Raw genomic sequence first — 24,976 nt, forward strand, 5'->3', positions numbered from 1 at the left:
CTGTTCATCCAGCCCTCCACGGGGTCCTGTTCATCCAGCCCAAAACGGCTCGATCGATCAGGGTCCTGTTCATCCAGAGGCAACACCACGGGGTCCTGTTCATCCACCCCCACCGGGAACTATTCATCCAACCCCCCCCCCCCCCCGCAACGGTCACTGTTCATCCAGAGGCAGCATTGATCGGCTTCAGTTAGCAGCAGTAGCGAAGGAATCGCTCGATCGGGTTCAGTTAACAGCCATCGATCGATCGCTCGAGTTCAGTAACGCGTAGCCTGCAGTGCAATCGCTCGGGTTCAGTTAGAGCCCAACGCCTCTCTCGGGTTCAGTTTGAGCCAACGCCTCGCACACACACGCGTACGTGTACGAGAGAAGCGCGCATCGCTCGGCCCCCGACCTCCCACCGTAACCAGGAACTCCCCGAAATTTTCCTCGCCCTCGCTTCTACCACGGTTTTTTTGGTCATGGATGGCCCAAAGAATGTCATGTAGCTGCGTCTCCGGCCCGCACAGGACGAAAAGCCCATTTTCTGTCATGATTTTTTCTCATAGAAGTAGGAACCCACCACATCTATGATGATACCGGGTTTTGTCACAATTATCGTCATAGAAGTGTCATATATATGATAGAAAATTTGTTCGTTCGGCCCAAAATGTCACGGATGTGTCTTTTTTTTGTAGTGCCCCAAACGAATCTGGCTCTTCGGCCAAAGCAGGGGCCAACTTAAGCAGGCGCTGAGGGTCATCACATCATCTTCGTCGGCCCCAGCGGGTCGAAACAGAGGTAACAAGTCGTCGCAGGCCCGCAGCACCCGAACCAGTTGAACCCTATACACATTGGGTGGCATCGGATTACCGTGGAACAGGCGGTTGCCCGGTTGAATGATTATGGCCTTGGCGACATCGATCAACTCACCATCCATGAAGTGCAGGAGAGTGCATGGAACGTCAGCAGCGCCCTGCAAAAATATGTAGGGCATCAGGGATGCCCAGTCAAAGGCAAGGAGATGAAGTCATCGGCCGAGGGGCTTAATTAGTTACCGTGATGGTGTCGAGCTCGGCTAATGTTGAGGGACCGCCAACGGCGGGCGTGCAAGTGACGGAGGGGCCGCTTGCTGCCGAGGTGCTGGCCAACGTATTCTTCCCACACCCAGGTGCATTAAGCTGCAATGCCGGCTCCGCCATGGGAGACACCAATGCCACCTCCGCCGGAGACACCAATGGTGTCCTCGGCGTGTTGCGCGAGTTGCTAGCCGTGAAGCTGGGAATCGGGGGCAGCCCCTGTTGGCCGCCGACAATCCACGCCTGTAGCCCAGAAACCAAGGTAGGCAAAATGGAGGTTGTCAGTGTCAAAACCTGCGGATCTCGGGTAGGGGGTCCCGAACTGTGCGTCTAAGGCGGATGGTAACAGGAGGCAGGGGACAAGATGTTTACCTAGGTTCGGGCCCTCTTGATGGAGGTAATACCCTACTTCCTGCTTGATTCTTCTTGATGATATGAGTATTACAAGAGTTGATCTACCACGAGATCGTAGAGGCTAACCCTACAAGCTAGCCTATGGTATGATTGTATGTTGTCCTACAGACTAAACCCTCCGGTTTATATAGAGGCGGCTAGGGTCACACAAGGTCGGTTACAAGGGAGGAGATCTACATATCCGTATTTCCTAGCTTGCCTTCCTCGCCAAGGAGGGTCCCATCCGGACACGAGATGAAGTCTTCAATCTTGTATCTTCATAGTCGAAAAGTCCAGCCGTCTGGAGACCCCCTAATTCAGGAATCCCTCAGTAGCCCCTGAACCAGGCTTCAATGACGGCGAGTCCGGCGCGTAGTATTGTCTTCGGCATTGCAAGGCGGGCTCCTCCTTCGAATACTCCATAGAAGATCTTTGAACAAGGGTAGTGTCCGGTTCTGCAAAAATAAGTTCCATATACCCTCGTAGAGAGAATAATTTTTCCACAAATCTAATCTGTTGACACATTTACAATTTAAATACAATCGATCTTAGCTTGCTATCTGTTCACAATCTTCTTGCCTTCTTTTTCGCAAATGGAGTTCTTCTGTGGAACGGACGTCCTTTAGGTTGGGTGGTCCTTCTTCTTCTTGTGGTGTATGGCACTTCATCGTCGTCGTCATGTTCCATCTTCGGGTCGCCGTACTTGTCGAAGTCTTGCTCATTGGCGACTCCATCCATTCCGATGATCTTCCTTTTGAATCTCCTCACTACAACACGAGTGGGCTTTTACGGGTCAGTAATGAAGAAGCATTGGTCCACTTGGGAAGCCAGTACCCATGGCTCATTTTTCGTGGTGACGTTTGCGCCTGCGGTCTTGGATTTGGCTTCGGGTATAACCATAGTGGTGAAATACCGGTCTTCTTTTATGACGCTCTTGGCCCATATGACACGGAACATCGGGACCTTCTCTCCAGCATAGCTCAGCTCCCAGATCTCCTCGATCCTTCCATAGTATTTGTCCTTGTCGTTACCGGTGTAGGATTCCATTGTTACCCTGGAGTTCTGATAACCATCGCCCTTCATGTCCTTTTCCTCGGTGTAGAATGTGTAGCCGTTGATATCGTACGCCTCATAGGTCATCAGGTTGTGCTCGGTGCCCTGTGACACGGCGAATATGAGTTGTTCTTCTGCAGAAGAATCCTCATGTGAAGGGTACGACAGAAGCTTTTGCTTGAACCAACGCGTGAAACATGAGTTGTGCTCTTTGATGATATCTCTGTCTGTCCTCTGTTGGCCTCGGTCATTGTACGTCTTCTCAATAAAGGTTTTGTGCTCTACCACCCAAGGATCGACCACGTCTATGTGTTGTAGGGCGACTAGGTTTGCTCTTTCAAATTCGGCTAGTCGACCCTCGAAGTCGACATGCATTTCGCAGCGACCCTCATGGTGACCCCATCCGTCGAGCTTGCTGAGGTGCCTGTTGACGGGTAGACCAACAGGGTTCTCGATGCCTAGATAATTCGTGCAGTAGGAGATGCACTCTTCGGTCAGAAAGCCCCTATCTATGCTTCCCTCTGTACGTGACATGTTGCAAACGTATCCTTTGATGACACCATTCATCCTTTCAAACGGCATCATGTTGTGCAGGAACGTCGGCCCGAGTTGGATGATATCCTCCACGATATGGACCAGCAGCTGCACCATAACATCAAAGAATGCGGGCGGGAAGTACATGTCAAGCTCGCATAGTATCACCACGATCTCTTCCTGTAGCCTTCTGAGTTGCCTCACGCCAACCGACTTCCGAGAGATGACGCCGAAAAAGTTGCATAGGCCAAATAGCGTTTCATGTACGTGCGCGTCCATGATCCCATGGATTGCAACAGGAAGTATCTGCGTCATTAGCACGTGACAGTCGTGAGACTTCATCCTGCTGAACTTCTGCTTCGCTGGGTCTAGGTATCTTCTTATCTTCCTCGCGTAACCGTAAGGAAGTTTAACTCCTACAAGGCAGGTGAAAAACTACTCGATCTCATCCTGACTTAGAGTGAAGCACGCGGGAGGGTAGTCATTTCCAGTCTTCTTGGCCTTTTTGCCTTTGCGATGACTTTCCGTGTCCTGCTTCGCCTCATCATCATCATCATTAGCGTGAAGCTCCTCTCTGATGCCCATTGATTTCAAGTTTTCCCTTGCTTTCGACCCATCTTTGGTCCTCTCTGGCATGTTGAGGAGGGTACCAAGCAGACCCTCGCACACGTTCTTCGTGATATGCATGACATCAAGGCTGTGAGGCACATGGTGGATCTTCCAGTACGGCAAGTCCCAAAAAACATACCTCGTTTTCCATACCTTCAGCAGCGGCTCTGGCGCCTTTCGCTTCTTTCCCGGCTCTGGCGCCTTTTGCTTCTTTCTCGGTAGTGGGCAATCTTTCCAATTTTTCAACAGCTCATCTACTCATCTATTTCCTTGCCGCTCCTCGTACGCGGGCGTCTTCGGGGTTCGGTTTCACCATCGAACAGATCCCTGCGTTTTCTCCATGGGTCATGTCGCGAAGCCACCTTCGATGTCCCATGAACATGGTTTTTGAATACCCGAGATCTCAATCTAGCTGGCGATACGTTGTGTCATCCATGCACCTGACGCATCCAGAAAATCCGTGGACCACCTACCCCACGAGATATCCGTAACCGAGATAGTCGTGCACCGTCGTGAGCAGTGCGGCCCTCATAGGGAAATATTCCTTCTCTGTGGCATCCCACATATTGGCTGGCGTTTTCCACAGCGTGTCTAGCTCCTCTTTCAGCAGCCCCAGATACAGATTGATGTTGTTCCCGAGTTGTTTCGGCCCTTCAATTAGCATACTCATTTGAATGTAGTTCCTCTTCATGCACAACCAGGGGGAAGGTTGTACATCCACACAAACACAGACTAGGTGCTATGTGTGCTTCTCTGGCTGCCAAACAGATTGACTCCATCGGTACTCATGCCCAGCACGATATTCCTTGGATCGTCCCCAAATTCTGGGTGTTCGAAGTTCAACGCTTGCCACTGGCTCGCATCCTTAGGGTGACTCAGCATCTTGTCTATTTTATTTATCTTTGGATCATTTCCGTCATCTTCTCGCTTCTTCTCCTCCCTGTCTGTGTGCCAACACAGGAGCTTTGCTAGCTTAGGGTCCGCGAAATACCGCTGCAGACGAGGAGTGATCGGAAAGTACCACACCACATTTCGAGGAGCTTTTTTCCTCTTCTTGTATCGAGTGACGCCGCACACTGGACATATGGTAGACTCCGGATGCTCGTCCCGATAAATGATGCAATTGTTCATGCACACATGGTATTTCACGTGTGGTAAATCCAGAGGACACGATTTTCTTCGCTTCCTTGACACTGGTTGGGCACTAGATCCCCTTGGGAAGATGTTTGTGCCAGAATGACATGTTCTCGTCGAAGCATGCGTCGGTCATTTTGTGTTTTACCTTCGTGTCCAGAGCCATGAGCGTTACTTTCAGGCGGGTATCCTCGGGCCTGCATCCTTCATACAATGGACTAACCGCATCTATCTCAAGTTGATCCAGCTTGGCTTTCTCTCAGGCGGCAGCTCTTGCATTATCCGTCTGCTTGAGAAGGAGCTCTTGAATATGAGGGCCCTGCACCCAGCCCATCGATGGTCCATCATCGTCTGCTCCGGCATATTCACCTTCATGATCATGCCCTTCATCTTGATCTTCCTCATCATCATGTCCGGGATCACCGTCATGAGCATGTCCTGGAGATTCTTCGTCTTCTCGCCCGCCCTCGCCGCGGTGGTTGTCTTGCTGCCCTTCCTCATTTCTTGCCCGGCCCCCATGGACGACTTCACCGTGCAAATGAGGTGAGGAGGAGGAGGAGGCAGCCGAGACAAGCTTGGAGGAGGAGGTGGAGAGAATGAATTTGGGAAAGTGAGTGTGTAGGTGGCTGTCCAAAATATCTAGCTGGTCCTAGGTTACTAATGGCGCACCACCTACAAATGCGCCATTAGTAACCCTGGTTACTAATGGCGCACCAGCTAGTGGTGCACCATTAGTAGTTTTGCAAAAAAATATGATAGTAGTGGCACACGTGGTGAGTGGTGCGCGGTGCGCCATTAGTACTTTTGGAAAAATAAAAAAATATGTTAGTAGTGGCGCACCACATGTCTGGTGAGCCATTAGTGTCCATATCATCTATGGCCATTTTCCTAGTAGTGAGGAGGGAGGGTGGTGGGAGGAGGGCTGCCGGTGAAGGAGGGAGGAGGGAGGAGGGGCGGCCGGAGGAGGGGGGAAGGGCCGGCTGGAGGAGGAGGAGGGAGGGGCGATGGGAGGAGGGCTGCCAGCGGAGGAGTGAGGAGGGAGGAGGGGCGGCCAGAGGAGGAGGGAGGAGGGTGCAGCCGAAGGGAGGAGGGCGCGGTGGGAGGAGGAGTGAGGGTAGGCGGGAGTACCTCGGTGGAGGACGGACGACGGCGGCGGCGGCGAACAACGGGTATGGGCGCGGGCGAGAGTGACTGAGAGGGAGAGTGAGTGAGAGAGGGTCGGCCGCGTGGGGAGGATAAGGTAGGGTTAGTAGTAGCGCGTGTGCAAGAAAAGTGCTACAGCTAAGGAGAATAGCAGTAGCGTTGGACGAGGATACGCGCTACTGCTAAGTTGGGCTAGCCATGTGCGCCCAGTTCAATCATAGCAGCAGCTCTTTTTGCTAGTAGGGCGGTTTATTTACGGGCACTGCGTTGGATTTCCTTGAAGTGGAAAGGGTGATGCCACAAAGTAGCATAAGTATTTCCCTCCGTTTTTGAGAACCAAGGTATCAATCCAGTAGGAGGCTACGCGCGAGTCCCTCGTACCTACACAAAACAAATAACTTCTCGCAACCAACGCAATAAGGTGTTGTCAATCCCTTGTCGGTCACTCACGAGAGTGAGATCTGATAGATATGATAAGGTAATATTTTTGGTAATGTTGTGATAAAGATGCAAAGTAAAATAAAAGTAAAGTAAAAAGCAAAGTAAATAAATAAGTATAGGAAGATTAATATGGTGAAGATAGACCCGAGGGCCATAGGTTTCACTAGTGGCTTCTCTCAAGAGCATAAGTATTTTATGGTGGGTGAGCGAATTAGTGTTGAGCAATTGACAGAATTGAGCATAGTTATGAGAGTATCTCGGTATGATCATGTATATAGTCATCACATCCGAGACAAGTAGACCGACTCCTGCCTGCATCTACTACTATTACTCCACTCATCGACCGCTATCCAGCATGCATCTAGAGTATTAAGTTCACGGAAATAGAGTAATGCATTAAGCAAGATGACATGATGTAGAGGGATAAATTCATGCGATATGATAAAAACAATCTTGTAATCTTCGATGGCAACAATACAATATGTGCCTTGCTGCCCCTACTGTCACTGGGAAAGGACACTGCAAGATTGAACCCAAAGCTAAGCACTTCTCCCATTGCAAGAAAGAACAATCTAGTAGGCCAAACCAAACTGATAATTCAAAGAGACTTGCAAAGATAACCAATCATACATAAAATAATTCAGAGAAGATTCAAATATTGTTCATAGATAATCTTGATCATAAACCCACAATTCATCGGTCTCAACAAACACACCACAAAAAGAAGATTACATCGAATAGATCTCCACAAGAGAGGGGGAGAACTTTGTATTGAGATCCAAAAAGAGAGAAGAAGCCATCTAGGTAATAACTATGGACCCGAAGGTCTGAGGTAAACTACTCACACTTCATCGGCGAAGCTCCGAAACGGGCCCCAAGATGGGATCTCACGGATACAGAAAGTTTTGGCGGTGGAATTAGGTTTTTGGATCTGTATCTGATCGTTTTGGGGTACGTAGGTATATATAGGAGGAAGGAGTATGTCGGTGGAGCAACAGTGGGGCCACGAGGGTGGAGGGCGCGCCTGGGGGGGGGGGTAGGCGCGCCCCCTACGTCATGGCCTCCTCCTTTGTTTCTTGACGTAGGGTCCAAGTCTCCTGGATCACGTTTGTTGACAAAATCATGTTCCCGAAGGTTTCATTCCGTTTTGACTCCGTTTGATATTACTTTTCTAAGAAACCCTAAAATAGGCAAAAAAACTGCAATCCTCGGCTGGCCCTCTAGTTAATAGGTTAGTCCCAAAATTAATATAAAAGTGGATAATAAATCCCAATAATGTCCAAAACATTAGATAATATAGCATGGAGCAATCAAAAATTATAGATACGTTGGAGACGTATCAGTACGCTTGTCGGTGTCAAAACCGTCGGATCTCGGGTAGGGGGTCCCGAACTGTGCGTCTAAGGCGGATGGTAACAGGAGGCAGGGGACACGATGTTTTACCCAGGTTCAGGCCCTCTTGATGGAGGTAAAACCCTACGTCCTGCTTGATTTATTTTTGATGATATGGGTATTACAAGAGTTGATCTACCACGAGATCGGAGAGGATAAACTCTAGAAGCTAGCCTATGGTATGATTGTATGTTGTCCTACGGACGAAAACCCTCCGGTTTATATAGACACCGGAGGGGGCTAGGGTTACACAAGGTCGGTTACAAAGGAGGAGATATACATATCCGTATTGCCTAGCTTGCCTTCCACGCCAAGTAGAGTCCCATCTAGACACGGGACGAAGTCTTCAATCTTGTATCTTCATAGTCCAACAGTCCGGCCAAAGGATATATTCCGGCTGTCCGGAGACCCCTAATCCAGGACTCCCTCAGTAGCCCCTGAACCAGGCTTCAATGACGACGAGTCCGACGCGCAGTGTTGTCTTCGGCATTACCAGGCGGGTTCTTCTCCAATTTCCAAGTGTTTGTAAGCAGTGTCCGGCGCCATAAATGTTGAACCTGTTGGCTTATGTGCCCAATAAGGGCTATCTCCCATGCGTCGAATGAATACGAGGCGCCAGGGCATTTTTACATTTGCCCCCCTATCTCCAGATATACCACAGAAGTGTTCAAATAAAGGATAGTGTCCGTCCCTGCAAAATAAGTTCCACATACCACCGTAGAGAGAATAATATTTCCACAAATCTAATCTGCTGACACGTTTAGGCAACATGACATCATGCCATGGCTCGGCGATTATTCGTCGTTTTTCTTTAACTAGACCCGCACATAGCGCGAGGCAGTTTCTTGACATGTCTTGTCAAACTAGAGATCGTGTTCCCCTTATCATGGGATTCTCATCAATACGGGCATGGGTAACCCAACCGCGCCATCGATAATGGCGCTTGGGGGATAAGCGAGTTTTACCAGGCTAGTGGGGGCGCATAGTTTCGGCCGCCCACATAAAGGGATAAGGATTCACCTTTTCATCCACGCCTTCTTCCTCCTTTGCTCATCCATTTTCGCATACTCGAGCTCCTGTGCCCAAGTCCGCATTTCCCACCTCAACCTTCTCCAACCATGTACGGAGCGGGAGGCAGGTGGATGGTCTCCTCCATCACGGAGGGACACATCAAGAAGCTGAGGAGAGCCGGATACCTGCCCGACGACATCGCGCACCGGCTCCCAGATGAGGGGCAGCTCATCCCCACCCCCAGGCCCCATGAGAGGGTATTGTTCCTTACCCATTTCCTCCGCAGACTGGGATTCCCTCTCCACCCATTCGTCCGGGGGCTCATGTTCTACTACGGCCTGGATTTCCACGATCTTGCCCCGAACTTCATCCTCAACATCTCGGTGTTTATCATCGTGTGTGAGGCCTTCCTCCGCATCAAGCCCCACTTCGGCTTGTGGCTGAAGACCTTCAATGTCAAGCCGAAGGTAGTGAGCGGCCGCCAAGCAGAGTGCGGAAGCACCATGGTGGGCAAGATGCCCAACGTAACATGGCTCGAGGGCTCCTTCGTGGAGACCATAAAGGGGTGGCAATCAGGGTGGTACTACATCACCGAGCCACGTGACCCTAAATGGTAAGTGGCCCCGAATTCCGATCTGGCATCCCCACGTGGCTCACCTCCTGGCAAGAGAAGCTCAAACTCATCAACGTAGTCCAGGTCATGCTCATCTGTCGGATCCTCGCGTGTCAACAATGGGCTTTCAACTTGTGGGAGTTTGACCCGGCCCAGCACCAAACTTTGAACAGGCTCTTCGACACAAAACATGAGGATGCCTGGAAGGTGCTATTCAAGGGTGTTGAGGTTACCCCTCGCACTACCGAGGATCGCGGATTCTGCACGAAGCGCCAAGCCAGCGCAGTAAGCTATTTTACCTCTTACAGGATACTCGTTTTTCATAGTTTGACTCTATGCGAGATCTAAGATCCCGTACCTTTGACAGGACTGGCAGGAGACGCCCGGACAGATCGACTGTCCAGCTCCTTTGCCCGAAGGCCCAGCGGACGCTCTCCTAACGAAGATGCTGACTCCGACTCCTTACAAGGTGCCGAAGAAGACCAAGAGGACAAGGGAACCCGAAAGAGTTCCCGGCGCCAGGTGGTATTGGACGAGGAGGAAGATGAAGATGCTCCCCCTCTAGCCGGGGGAGACAAGAAAAGGAAGGCCGCCCCAACTGGGGAGGCTGAAGGGTCCAAGAAGGGAAGGACTCTCCTTCCAGACTACTCCACCATCACCGCCGAAGGAGAAGACGAGTGGCTGCTCAGGGACAAGCCCCTGGCGAAGTCTTAAGTATTCGGATGCCAGAGAAACCCATAGCATACCTGTGTCGCACTGCCTCTCCTAACGCCGAATTATTACTATGCAGACCGCCACGAGCCCATATCGACATATCGTCGGACGGCTCCCTGGGCTCGTCGGATATGGATAGTGATCCACTTTCGACCGCCACCTCCCCTTGTCTATGGACAACGCCGAGGTATTGTCTCAAGAGGCACCGGGGCGAGGGGAGACAGTCCCGGAGGCGCCTCAAGGTGACCTTTCGGACTCCGGGAGCAGAGGGAGCAAGGCTCCCGAGGGCTCCGAGTTTGGCCCTTACCCGAACACCACGCCGGAACCCCGAGTGGTTCCAGACTCGGGATGGCGGCCTCCTTCCAAAAGGGGCAAGACGCCTGTGCCGGTGACCTCTGTCCATCCAGAGGCACCGGACAATCTGCTGGGAGCGCTTCGCAGCGCTTCCATCGACGAAGAGCACCGCACTATTATGAGTGCGGTGGTCCAGAAGGTTCAGTCCGCCAAGAGCGGACTGACTGAAGCCTGTGCCATCCTTTTAACAGGCTTTGAGGTAAGTTTTTGCAATATAGGAGAAATATTACCGCATAGACAGTAGCCCCTGATGCTTTGTTCGGGGTTCACAAATAAAAGCCGAACGGAAGATCAAACAATATCGCAGGACTCTAATATAAGTATGTCAATATGCGTATGCAGGCTTCGCTGCTTGCCTCTTCCGCACTAACTGCGGAGGTCGCCGCACTGAAGCAGGACCTTAAAGGGTCCAAGGACGAGCTCTGCCTTGCCAAGAGGCAGCTCGAGGAGAACAAAGGTAAGTAGTACCTAGTCTATGGATATGTATAAAGAGAATGTGATTGCAAAATGACAGGATCATCATAAATTTGCCAGGGGCCACGACCGAGGTGGCGACCCTGAAGCAAGCGCTATCCAAGGCCGAAAACAAAGCGGCCAAGGAGCGCACCGAGCAGGAAAGGCATGAAGCTCGGGTGGGCGAGGTGCAGCAGGATCTCCATGTTCTCGTGACAAAGCACGAGGCGTTGGAGCTTGACTTGAAGACGCGAGAGTCTGAGCTTGCCGCGGCCCTCGAGAGCGCAAAGAGTGCCAAGGCCGAAGCCCAAAAGGCCCTCCAAGAGATTGACGCGATGAAGAAAATAGCGGCGGGTAAGGCATTCTATATGCAAAGCAAGCATGTGAAAGTAAATTACTTGTTACTTACCCGAATCCGAGCTCTCCAGGAGCATTCGCAGATTTGCCCCGTAGCATGTCGGATGCCGCAACGTTTTACCAGGCCAAGGAAGGAAGCTCAACGAAGAAGTTGTTCTGGGCCCAATATACTGGGACCGAACACTCGGTGCCTATGAGCGACGAGCTAAAGCAACTGGTCGAGCTACACAAGGCGGCCGAATAGGCCATGAAGGGCTTTATAGTCCGGCTGTGGCCTGGCGACGCCCTTCCGAACAGCTACTTCGGCCTGGTGAGGCGGCTTGCGCATGCCTGCCCATGGCTGGAAGTCGTCAAGCGGTCCGTCTGCATCGAAGGTGCATGCTGGGCTTTCGCCCGTGTGAAGGTGCAATGGGCCAAGCTAGACGATGTGAAGCTGATGAAGGAAGGGCCGCCGGAGGGCAAGGAGCATCGCCACCCCAATATGTACTATGAGGGTGTCCTGAAGGGTGCCCGTCTCGTAGCGGACGAGTGTACCAAAGATACAATATTTGAGTAAACCCGCTCGTGTAATCCTCTATTCATGAAAACTTGTTCATATGCGCTATGCAATGCTTGTTTGAATTTAAAATATTACCTTCTGTTCGGCTGTTTATCAAATCTGAGAGATGGCGAGTCGCCGGCTTCTTCCCCCATGCCACGAGTGCTGGGGTGTTCGGGATAAACCTGAGGACTCTTGTTCCCATTTTTGGGTCCTTCGAGGGAGGTGCTCAGCACAGCGAACAAGGCAATCAGACTATAATGCATTATCACTTTCACTTAGCCATAGAATTCTATAATTTTAAATTTCGGTGTAGCCCCTAGTATTCGGAAAGCCGAATCTGGGGCGCAATACACGCCTTAAGCCGGACGGGGCCGACTCCTCGCTCTAAGCGGCATAAGTCTTTAAGGACTTGAACACCTCTCGAACAACGACCAGTCTCTCGCCTTATCATGACAGTCAGTTTTAGCTTTCTCTACCGAGGTGCTTAGCCCAGCAGAACCGGGGCACAATCGCAGTAGTTCTCCCAGTGCTACCTTAGCCGATATAGCGGAACGTAAGGTACCAAAACATGGGAGCCGGGCAAACCCAACTATTGACCCAAGACATGATTCGGAGCTGGTGCATATAATGCTATAAGTTCGGGGTGTCGCACTATCGAAAGTGTTCGGACTTCTCACGCCATATTATGGGGTATGCTTAAGCCCCTGGCATATTGGCCGTACCAGAGTGTATGGGTGCTGGATGTCATAAATGAACATATATGTATATATAAAAAAGGAATGCAATAATAGTCTTAATGCTATGCATTGTTTATTCAAAAAGGTGCGTTAAAGCAGAATGATACAGGTAGTGCGATAAGCAAAAAGTAGGACTATGTCCCCTCCAAGGGCAAGCTGAAGAATAGTACTAAAGCAAGTATTTCACTCGTTATCGTAATCCACTTGGGAGTTCCGTGGTGTGTCGTAGCTTTCTGCCTTCTTGGTTGCTGCATCATATGATCGGCAATCATGCTGCCGGACAGGGTTTCCAGAGATTAAAGTCCTGAAAGGGAAAAATAACAAAGCAGGAAGCCCCTAGTGCGGTTTAAGCCGCGTCTTGGAGCATGCCGTAGTCGTGCCCCCTCCCTACCTGTGCCCATGGTATTTTTAATGCGTAATTATGTACGCGTGGCACGAGTTTCTCCGGTTGTCTTGGGCCGAGGTGGGGGACGCATTGCTATGCAAGCTCGGAACGTGCCAGGCGGTCCTGTTGTCGATTACTCTGGGCACGCTTGAAGGTGTTCGGGTCCTTAAACACCGAACTAGTGGATTGCCTTAAGAGGCTGCTTTGCGCTTCCACTGCAAGGGCCACAGTGTACTCCTCCGTTCGGAGAGAGCGCTCTGTGTTTCCATTAACTGTAATGACCCCCCGAGGTCCTGGCATCTTGAGCTTGAGGTATGCATAATGCGGTACCGCATTGAATCTCGCAAATGCGGTTCGCCCGAGCAGTGCATGATAACCACTGTGGAACAGGACTATATCGAAGATTAACTCTTCGCTTCGGAAGTTATCTGGGGATCCGAAGACCACTTCCAGTGTGACTGAGCCTGTGCAATGGGCCTCTACACCTGGTATGACGCCTTTAAAGGGTGTTTTTGTGGGATTGATCCTTGAGGGGTCGATACCCATTTTGCGCACTGTGTCCTGGTAAAGCAGGTTCAGGCTGCTTCCGCCATCCATAAGGACTCGAGTGAGGTGAAATCCGTCAATGATTGGGTCTAGGACTAGTGCGGCGAATCCGCCATGACGGATACTAGTGGGGTGGTCCCTGCGATCGAAGGTGATCGGACAAGAGGACCATGGGTTCAACTTTGGGGCGACTGGCTCCAACGCATATACGTCCCTTAACGCACGCTTCCGCTCCCTCTTCGGGGTGTGGGTTGCATATATCATGTTCACCGTCCGCACTTGTGGGGGGAACCTCTTCTGTCCTCCGATGTTCGGCTTTCGGGGCTCCTCTTCGTCATCGCTATGTGACCCCTTATCTTTGTCTTCGGCAATTAACTTGCCGGCCTGCTTGAACACCCAACAATCCCTGTTGGTGTGGTTGGCTGGCTTATCGGGGGTGCCGTGTATTTGACACGAGCGGTAGAGTATGCGGTCCAAACTGGATGGGCCCGGAGTGCTTCTTTTGAATGGCTTTTTCCGCTGACCGGGTTTAGAGCCTTTGAATCCGACATTGACTGCCGTATCCTCGGTATTGTCGCTGTTAATGTGGCGCTTATGTTTGTTGTGACGTGACCTGCTATTGCCGTCCTTGGTATCCGAAGTACCATGGTTCTTTGATATGTTATTACTGCGAGCCAGCCAGCTATCTTTGTTAGGAACCGTGTCCAGAATTGCCTGGCCGATTCCTCTGGCTGCTGAATTATGTGGCTCAAGTCATCGGCAACTGGTGCTCGCACATAAGTGCCCTGAAAGTTGTCGAGGAATGCGGCTTCCAGATCTTCCCAACAGCCAATGGACTCTGCTGGCAAGCTATTGAGCCAATGTTGAGCTGGTCCTTTGAGTTTGAGTGGGAGGTATTTAATGGCGAGTAGATCATCAGCGCGTGCCATGTGGATATGCAGGAGGAAATCCTCAATCCATTCCGCAGGATCTGTTGTACCATCGTATGATTCTATATTTACGGGTTTGAAATCATCTGGGATTTGATGATCCATTACTTCGTCTGTGAAGCATAAGGGGTGTGCGGCGCCTCTGTACTGGGCTATATCGCGACGCAGCTCCAGTGAGTCTTGCCCGCTGTGCTCGGCCCGGCCGGATTTACTTTTACTGTATCCGGCGTGACGATTATCGTCTCGCGTAGTGGCGTGCCCTCATGATCCGTAGATCGATCTTGCATCTTTTGCTTTGTCCTCCAATATGTTTCGCAGGTCTGGCGTATTTCCCCTTGCCTTTTTATTTGAATGGCATCGGGGTGCAGGCTGAGCTTTTGGCTGGAATGCCTCTCTGTCGCAGCCACGAGGTGGCCGGTCAGCCGCGTCATACTCTTCCTCCAGTCGGGGTAGCAACCTGCATTTTGGGTAACTCTTGGAGGGGCATTCGAGTTTATATTCCTCGGCCACTAGGACTTCATTCCATCTGTCAGCTAGCAGATCTTGATCAGCTTGAAGCTGGTGCTTCTTCTTCTTAATGCTATTTGCCGTGGCTATAAGCCGGCGCTTGAAGCGCTCTTGTTCGACGGGATCCTCTGGCACGACGAAATTGTCATCGTCGAGGCTTGCGTCATCTTCGGAGGGAGGCATGTAATTATCCTCCTCCTCATCTGCCGCTCTCTCTGGAGGGCTGGCCTCTCCATCCTCCTGCCCTAAATTGTGCTGGAGGGGATTATTGCCATCTTCGGCACTATCCGGAGTGCTATTATCTCCTGTGCCGGTATCACCAATTTTGCTTTGGCGGGACTTATAGCGGCGCCGCTGATATCGGTGCTTGGGTTGCTTCTTGGAGGGGTCATCCTCCGCTGTCTCATCGCCATTTCCTTCTTTGGGTGTGTCCACCATGTATATATCGTATGATGAGGTGGCTGTCCAGTGCCCTGTCGTCTCCTGCATCGTCGTCCATACCGTCGATGTCTTCGGAGTTGAAGTCAAGCATGTCGGTTAAGTCGTCGACATGGCTACTAAGTGGGTGGTGGGTGGGCAGCGAATTTCTTCGTCATCCACATCCCAATCCTGCCGGACATAGTTCGCCCAGGATCCTCCTGACAAGGAGAGAGACCTTAATGAGTTCAGTATGTCACCAAAGGGTGAGTGCTGAAAAATATCCGCAGAGGTAAACTCCATGATCGGCGCCCAACCGGGTTCCCTAGGAACGGGCGCAGGCGGTTCGGAGTCCATGGCCGGAGAAGGATCCGGCAGTTTGACAACACGGCTCTTGTGTAGGGTAAGGTCGATGTTCGGCTCGATCGCCATTGAGGATAAGGCCTCTGTGGCGGGGTCCATCCACCCGTCCATGGATGGCGCAACTGGCTCCGAATTGAGGGTCGGAGCGGCTGCCTGTGCGACCTCCGGAACACTGTCCGAAGGTAGAGCTAAATCACAGTAATCATGACCGTATGACGCATAAGGCAGGGGCTCGAATCCCTCGAAGATCAAGTCTCCATCGATATCGGCCGTGTAGTTTAAGCTTCCAAACCTGACCTGGTGGCCAGGGGCGTAACTTTCGATCTGCTCCAGATGGCCAAGCGAGTTGGCCCGCAGTGCGAAGCCACCGAATAGAAAGATCTGTCCAGGGAGAAAAGTCTCACCCTGGACTGCAACGCTATCGATGATCGTAGGAGCCATCAAGCCTAACGGCGACGACACAGAGGAACTCTCAATGAAAGCACCAATGTCGGTGTCAAAATAGGCGGATCTCGGGTAGGGGGTCCCGAACTGTGCGTCTAAGGCGGATGGTAACAGGAGGCAGGGGACACGATGTTATACCCAGGTTCGGGCCCTCTTGATGGAGGTAAAACCCTACGTCCTGCTTGATTTATTCTTGATGATATGGGTATTACAAGAGTTGATCTACCACGAGATCGGAGAGGCTAAACCCTAGAAGCTAGCCTATGGTATGATTGTATGTTTGTATGTTGTCCTACGGACTAAAACCCTCCGGTTTATATAGACACCGGAGGGGTCTAGGGTTACACAAGGTCGGTTACAAAGGAGGAGATATACATATATGTATTGCCTAGCTTGCCTTCCACGCCAAGTAGAGTGCCATCCGGACACGGGACGAAGTCTTCAATCTTGTAACTTCATAGTCCAACAGTCCAGCCAAAGGATATAGTCCGGCTGTCCGGAGACCCCCTAATCCAGGACTCCCTCAACGCTCCTCCGGTGATAACTTCGTTGTCGGTGTCAAAACTGGCGGATCTCGGGTAGGGGATCCCAAACTGTGCGTCTAAGGCGGATGGTAACAGGAGGCAGGGGACACGATGTTTACCCAGGTTAGGACCCTCTTGATAGAGGTAAAACCCTACGTCGTGCTTGATTATTCTTGATGATATGAGTATTACAAGAGTAGATCCACCATGAGATCAGAGAGGCTAAAACCCTAGAAGCTAGCCTATGGTATGATTGTATGTTGTCCTACGGACTAAAACCCTCCGGTTTATATAGACACCGGAGGGGGCTAGGGTTACACAAGCTCAGTTACAAAGGAGGATATATAAATGTCCGTATTGCCTAGCTTGCCTTCCACGCCAAGTAGAGTCCCATTTGGACATGAGACGAAGTCTTCAATCTTGTATCTTCATAGTCCAATAGTCCGGCCAAAGGATATAGTCCGGATGTCCGGAGACCCCCTAATCCAGGACTCCCTCATTCGTCAATTATGAAGGGACTCTCCCATTTGGGCTTGAGTTTGTCCCTTTTCTTCTCCGGGAGGCGTAGAACGAGCTCGCCAACGTTGTATGTCTTGGCCCGTACTTATCTGCTTTAATATCTTCGAGCCTGCTGTTGGTAAACTGCTGAACGGGCTTTTGCAACATCGTGTTCCTCCTCTAGGGTGTCTGAGTTGTCCTGCCGATCGAGCTTGGCTTCTCTCTCTTCATACATACGCACTCTACGTGAGTCGTGAATAATATCGCAGGGCAATACAGCCTCTGCACCATACACCATGAATACGGGTGTGTACCTGGTAGTACGGTTTGGCATGGTTCGCAGCCCCCAGACTACGGAGTCGAGATCCTCAACCCAGTGCTTGTCTGATTCTTTCAAAGACCGCAATAGTCTGGGCTTGATGCCGCCCATAATAAGACCGTTGGCGCGTTCAACTTGATTGTTGGTTTGTGGGTGGTAGACAGAGGTGTAATCTAGTTTAATACCCAGATTAGTACACCAAGTTTTGACCTTGTCGGCTGTGAAATTGGAGCCGTTGTCAGTGATGATGTTGTGTGGGACACCATAGCGGTGCGCAACATCGGATATGATGTCTATCACCGGGCCGGACTCAACCGTTTTGACCAGTTTAGCCTCTATCCACTTAGTGAATTTGTCCACCATAACCAGCAGTTATTTTTTCTTATGGCTTCCTCCTTTAAGGGGTCCAACCATGTCGAGTCCCTAGACCGCGAAAGGCCAAGTGATGGGTTTTGTTTGTAAGGCGGTGGGGGCATATGGCTTTGATTGAAAAGAGTTGGAATCCGACACAACATTGGACAAGGTCATGTGCGTCCGCCCGGGCCGTCGGCCAATAAAACCATGTACAGAAGGCCTTGCTAACAAGGGCCCGAGCTGCAGCTTGGTGACCGCCGAGTCCGGCATGAATCTCAGCCAAGGGCTGCCGCCCCTCTTCCTCGGGTATACATCGTTGAAGGACTCTGGTGGTGCTTTTCTTGTAGAGCTCTCCATCATGAACCTTGTAGGCCTTTGAGCGCCGGATAATACAACGGGCCTCATTCTGGTCCTCAGGAAGCTCCTTCCTATTAAGGTAGGACAGGAAGGGTTCGGTCCATGGGGCAATGACTGCCACGATGCGATGCACGGACGGTGTTATATCAGTGTTTCCGGGATCTAGGGCTATGTTTGGGTCCGGACTAGTATTGTCGTTTTCCCCCTGCCACACCACGGATGGCTTAAAGAGCCTTTCCAAGAAGATATTAGGTGGGATGGGGTCGCGCTTAGCACCAATACGAGTAAGAACATATGTCGCTTGATTATTTTCTCGAGCCACATGATGGAACTCAAGCCCCGCGAATCGGGCGGACATTTTTATGACTGTATTAGGATATGCTGCCATCTTTGGATCCTTAGCATTGAAATCTCCATTTATTTGAGATATTTCAAGGTTTGAATCCCCACACACTTCTAGGCGTTGTATGCCCATGGAGACAGCCATCCGGAGACCATGCAATAAGGCCTCGTGTTCGGCTACGTTATTGGAGTCTGTGTATAGTATTTGGAGAACATACTGGATGACGTCTCCAGTAGGGGATGTTAAAACGACACCCGCTCCTAACCCTGCCAGTATTTTGGAGCCGTCAAAGTACATGACCCAATTGGAGTATGTGTCGTACTCTTTAGGGAGTTCGCCCTCTGTCTATTCGGCAATGAAGTCGGCCAATACTTGGGATTTGATAGCTCCACGTGGTTTATATGTAATGTCAAATGGCAGGAGCTCAATGGCCCATTTGGCAATTTGGCCCGTAGCATCGCGGTTGTTTATAATGTCATTGAGTGGTACTTCGGAGGCCACTGTGATCGAACACTCCAGGAAGTAGTGTCGGAGCTTTCGGGATGCCATGAAGACCGCGTATGCTATTTTTTGATAATGATGGTACCGGTATTTGCATGGTGTAAGGACAGTAGATACATAGTATACTAGCTTCTGAAGCGGGAATTTATGTCCTTCTTGTTCTCATTCGACGACGAGTACGGCGCTCACCACCTGATGTGTTGCCGATATGTATAATAACATCGGTTCACCGGCGTATGGTGTGGCCAAGATTGGATTCCTGATACGTCTCCAACATATCTATAATTTATGAAGTATTCATGCTATTATATTATCCATCGTTTATTGGGCTTTACTATGCACTTTTATATTACTTTTGGGACTAACCTATTGACCCAGATCCCAGTGTCAGTTTCTATTTTTTTCCTTGTTTCAGTGTTTCGGGGAAAAGGAATATCAAACGGAGTCCAAACGGAATGAAACCTTCGGAAAACTTATTTTTGGAAGGAAAACAATACATGAGACTTGGAGTGCACGTCGGGAAAGAAACGAGGGAGGCACGAGGTAGGGGGCACGCCCACCCCCCTAGGCGTGCCCTCCACCCTCGTGGGCCCCTCGTGGCTCCCCTGACGTATTTCTTCCACCTATATATCTCCACATACCCTAAAACGATCGAGGAGCAGAAATGATCGGGAGTTCCGCCGCCAGAAGCCTCCGTAGCCACCGAAAACCAATCTATACCCGTTCTGGCACCCTGCCAGAGGGGTAATCCCGCTTCGGTGGGCATCTTCATCACCCCGGTGCTCTCCATGACTCGGAGGGAGTAGTCCACCCTCGGGGCTGAGGGTATGTACCAGTAGCTATGTGTTTGATCTCTCTCTCTTGTGTTCTTGATTTCGCACGATCTTGATGTATCGCGAGCTTTGCTATTATAGTTGGATCTTATGATGTTTCTCCCCCCTCTACTCTCTTGTAATGAATTGAGTTTTCCATTTGAAGTTATCTTATCGGACCGAGTCTTTAATGATTTAAGAGCACTTGATGTATGTCTTGCCGTGCGTATCTATGGTGACAATGGGATATCACATGATTCACTTGATGTATGTTTTGGTGATCAATTTGTGAGTTCCGTCCATGAACATATGCATATGGGTTGGCACATGCTTTCGTCTTGACTATCCGGTAGAAACTTTGGGGCACTCTTTGAGGTTCTATGTGTTGGTTGAATATATGAATCTGAGATTGTGTGATGCATATCATATAATCATACCCACGGATACTTGAGGTGACATTGGAATATCTAGGTGACATTAGGGTTTTGGTTCATTTGTGTCTGAAGGTGTTATTCTAGTACGAACTCTAGCGTTGTTTGTGACACTTATAGGAATAGCCCAACGAATTAATTGGAAAGAATAACTTTGAGGTGGTAGCGTACCCTACCATAATCTCTTCATTTGTTCTCTTCTATTAGTGACTTAGGAGTGACTCTTTGTTGCATGTTGAGGGATAGTTAGATGATCCAATTATGTTATTATTGTTGAGATAACTTGCACCAGTGAAAGTATGAACCCTAGGCCTTGTTTCCTAGCATTGCAATACCGTTTACGCTCACTTTTACCACTTGTTACCTTGATGTTTTTATATTTTCAGATTACAAAAACCTATATCTACCATCCATATTGCACTTGTATCACCATCTCTTTGCCGAACTAGTGCACCTATACAATTTACCATTGTATTGGGTGTGTTGGGGACACAAGAGACTCTTTGTTATTTGGTTGCAAGGTTGCTTGAGAGAGACCATCTTCATCCTACACCGCCCACGGATTGACAAACCTTAGGTCATCCACTTGAGGGAAATTTGCTACCGTCCTACAAACCTCTGCACTTGGAGGCCCAACAACGTCTACAAGGAGAAGGTTGCGTAGTAGACATCAAGCTCCTTTCTGGCGCCATTGTCGGGGAGGTGAGTGCTTGAAGGTATCTAAATCTTTTTAATATCTTTCTAATATAAAAGAAAACTATAAAAAAATGTAATTGAGTTTGCCTCATACGCTTCATCTTTTTAATATCTTTCGTGAGTATAATGGGAAGGAAATTTGTGCCAAAGTGTTAGACGAAAATGCATTAAAATATTTGTCACTAAATCTTTGAATGATGAGCATGATTCCAATGTTGTTAGTATGAACTCCTTGAATATCCATGGTACTAATGATGATTGCACTAGTCATGATGAAAATATCTCTTATAAGCATGTCGATTTTTGTGGAGTATATTGGGTTTGCAAGTACACACCATGTAATACCCCAAAATTTTGACCTTGATTTATTAATTAAAATTTTGCCAAGAAATTAAATTCTTACTTTCTGGATTTTCTTTTATTTTAGAACTACTCTTTTCTTCTGAATTGTGTAGTTTTCACTCCAAGTGAAAACATTTCAGATATATTGTTGGACTTGTATGTCTTCCCAAGACCTTTTCCTTTTATCAGTGGAATTATTCTACAATTATTTTTCCTCGGCTTTATTTCTTTTAAAGTGATTTTTCATGAGTTTTAATATTCCCACAAAAATTTGGGGATGTCATGTGATGTTCCCACATCACTTTTATGCAAAAATATCTGTTAGTCATTTGGAGATTTTGAGCTCTACCCCAAGTTTTCAAAACTGGTCCAGTTTGTAATTTGCACTAAAACCTATTTAAATTTTTCTTTAAAAATTCCAAAAAAATTTGGACATGTTAGTAGGAGTATATAATTCAACTTTATGCAAAAACCCATTGGTGCTCCTTAAAGAATTTGAGCAAATCATCCTCTTTTGCCCTCTGGTCCAGTTGGGCATTTTCTACTGCAACCCTATTTTATTTTTCTCTAGTGCCCATGATCCTTCTCCTGCTTATAGACCACTCTACCAAACCCTTAAGTCCAGGAGGTTGGACCCATTGGTATATATTTGGTCCATGCAATAATGCACTTTATTTTCTGTCCAGATTTGGTTTTCTCAAAAACTTGAACTAACAAGTTTCTGTTTTTGCCCAAATAACCTTGCCATCATCACTTGTAACTAAAGAGACCCCAAACTGGAGACTTTAGCCAGCAGAAGAGATGCCTAAATACCCTTGGCATTTCATCAAGCAGGTTAGGAGCATGGCCAGTTTTGGCATGCTTTTAGACTTGCATTAGGAAGTTGCTCTAATGACCTTACCAGAATGTCTATTAGCTCTCTCATGATCATTAACCTAGTTCAGTTTAGTTGGTTCGCGCACCTGGCGTGCATGCTCTGGGCGCGCCTAGAGCGCATGTTTTGCACGCACGCGCACCGAGCCGCCGCATCTTGCCCCTGGCCTTCGCTTGCCCGTAGGGCCACGCCTCGTTCCCGTCCACTCGCAGGAACCCTCCAAGCCACCCTGGCGCCCTACAGCACCGCCGTCAGAGCCCCCTTGGCGGCACGCCGGCGTCCACAGCACGCTCCAGCCATGGACGGCGCCGCCCGTGCCATAGCCGTGCGCCAGCTGCCCTTGGAATAGCTCAATCTCATTCTCTCGCCTTGCCAGACCCTGGCAGCCATCGCCACGCGCCCCCTGGCTACAGAACAGCGGTTCGCCGTTCCTATCCACTCCCGCCGTCGATCTTATCCCCGGCCGCCGCGGAACCGACCTAGTTACGCTATAAAAGGGGACCTCGAGCTCGACCAGACCCTCAGGCAACCTCATGACATCCCTCTGGTGCTCCCACAGCTAGCAATCGACGGAGGGAGGCCTTCTTCCCCATCTCCGGCCAGTTCGGCCACCGCCATGCTCCGGTGCCGTGCATCGTGAGCAGAGCCTCCCCCGTCCATCCAGTGCTCCCATCCTCTTCCCCTTGACCTTGCGGAGCCACGGCACCTCTCAGCTTCGACCGGGAGCCACCGTAGCTCGAGTCCCCAATCCACCAGAAGCCACCGGCCTCCGTGGAGCTCATCGCCGGCGACCCCTTTGTCCCCATGAACCTCTTGACCACTGGGAGGACAGCCCTGGACCAGGAGATCCATCCCCGCCCTCAGAACCCCGCGGGGAGCCGCTGTTAGTCGACGGCGATCACCGGAGCCCCTCCACCGCTCGGCCAGAGGAGAAGGAGGCGTGGGCGACTGGTCAAACCTGACCAGTGGGCCCAAGGGACCCACTGTCAGTGACCTAGTGCTGCCGAAGCGTGTTTTAAGTGGAAGCGTATTCTAGCAAATACGCCTTCGCTAGAGGAAAACTTAAGTGTTGCCGAACCATTTTCTTTTTCTGATTTTGACTAAACTTTGACTGGCCATAACTTTTTAAATATAAGTCCAATTGATTTGATTCTTTTTCTGTTATTTCTCAAATTTTGTCTAGTTTGTTTTCATATTTATTTGCAAATTTTCTAAACAACTTTTTTGTACTGTTTTGAAACTGTGTGTTAATTGGAAATTCTCTTAAATAGGATTTTGGAGAGGGAAGCAACTTTCAAAAAAGTGCACCCCCACTTGCATGCTCTTGAAGGCAAGCATTCTGAACCCTGGCATAATATTGTTTTGTGTTGTTTGATACGGTTACAACACCATCTTGACATGGAGTATTCGTTATTTTATGTGATGACATGATCATACTCATGAGTGCATATTGATGATTCCGTGCTGTTGGTATTTGATATGTTCGTGATAGTAGTCACCCTCGTATGCCTTTCATGCCTATTAGAAGGAATCCGGGAAAGCCTCTGCCTTGGGTAGACACAAGCTTGTCCCTAGTTCTTCGTCGAGACGGTTGTGTCCGGTAAGGCATGGTGAGGTATGATGAGTGGTGATTTTGTCTGATTGATGTGAAATAAATTCCTTATGCTAATCATGCAGGAAATGCTTTAACTTCCTGAGTCGACCATAGATCGAGTCTTGTTCCAGTAACCCCCATACTTGCCTCGTACTACAACTTGTCCCTGCCATAGGTAGGGTACGGTTTACTAAGTTGTCAACCCCTTCCTAGCACACACCGTACAAAGAGGCCATGGTGGAAGATACCGGCTGCATCCGGTAGGCATGCCACCTGGTCCGAGGGCATGGGTGTTTCCGGTTGGAGCCGAGGGGGTAGCTCCCCTAGTTTGCACGCATTATAAATTTTGTGATCCCATGCTAGTCGAGGTTGTAGCCTCCCCACTTAGAGTTTCGCTTAACGGGTGTCATGGGTGATTTCCTGACACCGGTAAGTTAGGCTGGTGTGTGCGGTCAGGCGTGTTTTCAATTAAAAGGCCATAGGCGGAATTAGTCCCGATGGACTAAAGGAATCCTTTGCTCGTGGGTAAAGAGTACACCCTCTGCAGAGATTATATCTATTCGAATAGCCGTGTCCATGGTTAAGGACTACAGTCTGGGATGGGTGAAGTGTCGGTCTTAGTGCTGGTCTTCGGAGGAAACATTGCTAAACCAGAACATGGATCATGACTTGTGACTCATGATGATTATGATTATTATTATTATGGACTAACCATTTACATTATTCAAATTATTGAGTATCCCTGGGACGGCTCTACCTCCTGGATATTCACTATGATTATTCTCTTATAAGCCCTTTATGTGGTGTTGCTGAGACGCCCGACTGTGGCATGCTTGTTATTCATTTACTACATAAGCCCTTTATGTGGTGTCGCTGAGACGCCCGACTGTGGCATGCTTGTGATTTACTTTCTCTATAAGCCCTTTATGTGGTGTCGCACAGACACCCGACTGTGGCATGATTGCTACTTATTTCCTTTATAAGCCCTTTATGTGACGTCGCTCAGATGCCCGACTGAGGCATGCTTTATATTATTATCCTTTCAAGGCGTCGCTTCAGACACCCGATCGGTGCATTCTATTTCTACTCCCTTATTGCATATTCATGTTGTATATGAATAACCTGCTTCCATGCATCATGGATTCTTATTTTGTGACTGACGTTGTGATCATAAAATATTTCAGATCATGATTATCATTTGTT

This window comes from Triticum aestivum, chromosome 2A, assembly GCF_018294505.1.
Source record: "Triticum aestivum cultivar Chinese Spring chromosome 2A, IWGSC CS RefSeq v2.1, whole genome shotgun sequence".
Lineage (NCBI taxonomy): Eukaryota > Viridiplantae > Streptophyta > Magnoliopsida > Poales > Poaceae > Triticum > Triticum aestivum.